Source organism: Brienomyrus brachyistius, unplaced genomic scaffold (assembly GCF_023856365.1).
Source record: "Brienomyrus brachyistius isolate T26 unplaced genomic scaffold, BBRACH_0.4 scaffold703, whole genome shotgun sequence".
Lineage (NCBI taxonomy): Eukaryota > Metazoa > Chordata > Actinopteri > Osteoglossiformes > Mormyridae > Brienomyrus > Brienomyrus brachyistius.
Genome location: NW_026042978.1, coordinates 65,001 through 68,235, shown reverse-complemented (window position 1 = coordinate 68,235; position 3,235 = coordinate 65,001). Strand labels below are relative to the sequence as shown.

The 3,235-nt window shown below is 57.4% G+C and overlaps 7 non-coding genes across 7 annotated transcripts; all 7 read left to right on the top strand.

The window, feature by feature from the left end:
- Positions 1-228: 228 nt before the first annotated feature.
- On the top strand, positions 229-420 carry LOC125729647 (U2 spliceosomal RNA). Its single transcript, XR_007390067.1, has one exon. It is a non-coding gene; the product is annotated as a U2 spliceosomal RNA (small nuclear RNA).
- A 425-nt stretch (positions 421-845) lies between these two features.
- On the top strand, positions 846-959 carry LOC125729720 (U5 spliceosomal RNA). The gene has a single exon (XR_007390139.1). It is a non-coding gene; the product is annotated as a U5 spliceosomal RNA (small nuclear RNA).
- Positions 960-1,157: 198 nt separating this feature from the next.
- On the top strand, positions 1,158-1,349 carry LOC125729646 (U2 spliceosomal RNA). Its single transcript, XR_007390066.1, has one exon. It is a non-coding gene; the product is annotated as a U2 spliceosomal RNA (small nuclear RNA).
- A 426-nt stretch (positions 1,350-1,775) lies between these two features.
- LOC125729719 (U5 spliceosomal RNA) lies at positions 1,776-1,889 on the top strand. Its single transcript, XR_007390137.1, has one exon. It is a non-coding gene; the product is annotated as a U5 spliceosomal RNA (small nuclear RNA).
- Positions 1,890-2,088: 199 nt separating this feature from the next.
- Positions 2,089-2,280, top strand: LOC125729645 (U2 spliceosomal RNA). Its single transcript, XR_007390065.1, has one exon. It is a non-coding gene; the product is annotated as a U2 spliceosomal RNA (small nuclear RNA).
- Positions 2,281-2,706: 426 nt separating this feature from the next.
- On the top strand, positions 2,707-2,820 carry LOC125729718 (U5 spliceosomal RNA). The gene has a single exon (XR_007390136.1). It is a non-coding gene; the product is annotated as a U5 spliceosomal RNA (small nuclear RNA).
- Positions 2,821-3,019: 199 nt separating this feature from the next.
- LOC125729775 (U2 spliceosomal RNA) lies at positions 3,020-3,211 on the top strand. The gene has a single exon (XR_007390194.1). It is a non-coding gene; the product is annotated as a U2 spliceosomal RNA (small nuclear RNA).
- The last annotated feature ends 24 nt before the right edge of the window (positions 3,212-3,235 follow it).

Below are 3,235 nucleotides of genomic sequence, written 5' to 3'. Positions count from 1 at the left end.
ATTTTTGGAGGCTCTGCGCAAGCAGAGCTGCACCGCCGCTGTATCAAAGTAAGACTGTGCCCGGCTTAGCGGCCGGCTCTATCTGCCCAGTGGCGTGTTTCTGGGATCCTCTGGGATCGTGCGTGGTCTCGCCGGGCGCCACCTCCCAGAGAGGCTGGCGAGGACCCAGCCGCGCCGGCTCCGTCGGCGTCCCGCATGCCGGAGCCCGGCGGGGCGCAGTCTGCGGGCATCGCTTCTCGGCCTTTTGGCTAAGATCAAGTGTAGTATCTGTTCTTATCAGTTTAATATCTGATACGTCCCCCATGGAGGGGACCACATATTAAACGGATTTTTGGAACAGGGAGCCGGAAGTGGGGCTTGCCCCGTCCGCTCCACGCATCGACCCGGTATTGCAGTGTTTCTGGGAACGGTGCACCTCTACTGCCCCCTGCTGTTGAAAGACAGAGCTGATCGGTGTTCCGCTTATCAGACCGAGAGCCTGCGCCGCTTGTCAGGCGATCAGCCGGTGTCGTGAGGGACCGACTCTGTCCGTGCGCCGGTCCCGCTTCCCTCCGTTTTTCTTTTTTTTTTTTTTTTTTTTTTTTAAATCATAAAAAAAAAAGCACGGTCATGATATGCTGTCTGAGGGTTGGCCAGCTGTGCTGAGGTAAGGCAGGCCGTCATCTTTGCCTTTTGAATTTTCTCTCATGTCTGTTTACATGATTGCTGATCTTTCAGATGCCAGGAGGACAGGGAGGAGTCGGGGCCCCGATGCCGGTGGCTGCGACGCCCCCGAGAATTCAACCCCGAGCGGGGGCGTCACGGAGGCCCGGCTAGCGGCCACCTGCTGAGCGACGGCTCTGCATCGACTCGGGTCTCTCTTCATCCCGTATAAATCTTTCGCCTTTTACTAAAGATTTCCGTGGAGAGGGATAGCGATGAGTTCACTGTATTTTTGGAGGCTCTGCGCAAGCAGAGCTGCACCGCCGCTGTATCAAAGTAAGACTGTGCCCGGCTTAGCGGCCGGCTCTATCTGCCCAGTGGCGTGTTTCTGGGATCCTCTGGATCGTGCGTGGTCTCGCCGGGCGCCACCTCCCAGAGAGGCTGGCGAGGACCCAGCCGCGCCGGCTCCGTCGGCGTCCCGCATGCCGGAGCCCGGCGGGGCGCAGTCTGCGGGCATCGCTTCTCGGCCTTTTGGCTAAGATCAAGTGTAGTATCTGTTCTTATCAGTTTAATATCTGATACGTCCCCCATGGAGGGGACCACATATTAAACGGATTTTTGGAACAGGGAGCCGGAAGTGGGGCTTGCCCCGTCCGCTCCACGCATCGACCCGGTATTGCAGTGTTTCTGGGAACGGTGCACCTCTACTGCCCCCTGCTGTTGAAAGACAGAGCTGATCGGTGTTCCGCTTATCAGACCGAGAGCCTGCGCCGCTTGTCAGGCGATCAGCCGGTGTCGTGAGGGACCGACTCTGTCCGTGCGCCGGTCCCGCTTCCCTCCGTTTTTCTTTTTTTTTTTTTTTTTTTTTTTTTAAATCATAAAAAAAAAAGCACGGTCATGATATGCTCTCTGAGGGTTGGCCAGCTGTGCTGAGGTAAGGCAGGCCGTCATCTTTGCCTTTTGAATTTTCTCTCATGTCTGTTTACATGATTGCTGATCTTTCAGATGCCAGGAGGACAGGGAGGAGTCGGGGCCCCGATGCCGGTGGCTGCGACGCCCCCGAGAATTCAACCCCGAGCGGGGGCGTCACGGAGGCCCGGCTAGCGGCCACCTGCTGAGCGACGGCTCTGCATCGACTCGGGTCTCTCTTCATCCCGTATAAATCTTTCGCCTTTTACTAAAGATTTCCGTGGAGAGGGATAGCGATGAGTTCACTGTATTTTTGGAGGCTCTGCGCAAGCAGAGCTGCACCGCCGCTGTATCAAAGTAAGACTGTGCCCGGCTTAGCGGCCGGCTCTATCTGCCCAGTGGCGTGTTTCTGGGATCCTCTGGGATCGTGCGTGGTCTCGCCGGGCGCCACCTCCCAGAGAGGCTGGCGAGGACCCAGCCGCGCCGGCTCCGTCGGCGTCCCGCATGCCGGAGCCCGGCGGGGCGCAGTCTGCGGGCATCGCTTCTCGGCCTTTTGGCTAAGATCAAGTGTAGTATCTGTTCTTATCAGTTTAATATCTGATACGTCCCCCATGGAGGGGACCACATATTAAACGGATTTTTGGAACAGGGAGCCGGAAGTGGGGCTTGCCCCGTCCGCTCCACGCATCGACCCGGTATTGCAGTGTTTCTGGGAACGGTGCACCTCTACTGCCCCCTGCTGTTGAAAGACAGAGCTGATCGGTGTTCCGCTTATCAGACCGAGAGCCTGCGCCGCTTGTCAGGCGATCAGCCGGTGTCGTGAAGGACCGACTCTGTCCGTGCGCCGGTCCCGCTTCCCTCCGTTTTTCTTTTTTTTTTTTTTTTTTTTTTTAAATCATAAAAAAAAAAAAGCACGGTCATGATATGCTCTCTGAGGGTTGGCCAGCTGTGCTGAGGTAAGGCAGGCCGTCATCTTTGCCTTTTGAATTTTCTCTCATGTCTGTTTACATGATTGCTGATCTTTCAGATGCCAGGAGGACAGGGAGGAGTCGGGGCCCCGATGCCGGTGGCTGCGACGCCCCCGAGAATTCAACCCCGAGCGGGGGCGTCACGGAGGCCCGGCTAGCGGCCACCTGCTGAGCGACGGCTCTGCATCGACTCGGGTCTCTCTTCATCCCGTATAAATCTTTCGCCTTTTACTAAAGATTTCCGTGGAGAGGGATAGCGATGAGTTCACTGTATTTTTGGAGGCTCTGCGCAAGCAGAGCTGCACCGCCGCTGTATCAAAGTAAGACTGTGCCCGGCTTAGCGGCCGGCTCTATCTGCCCAGTGGCGTGTTTCTGGGATCCTCTGGGATCGTGCGTGGTCTCGCCGGGCGCCACCTCCCAGAGAGGCTGGCGAGTACCCAGCCGCGCCGGCTCCGTCGGCGTCCCGCATGCCGGAGCCCGGCGGGGCGCAGTCTGCGGGCATCGCTTCTCGGCCTTTTGGCTAAGATCAAGTGTAGTATCTGTTCTTATCAGTTTAATATCTGATACGTCCCCCATGGAGGGGACCACATATTAAACGGATTTTTGGAACAGGGAGCCGGAAGTGGGGCTTGCCCCGTCCGCTCCACGCATCGACCCGGTATTGCAGTGTTTCTGGGAACGGTGCACCTCTACTGCCCCCTGCTGTTGAAAGACAG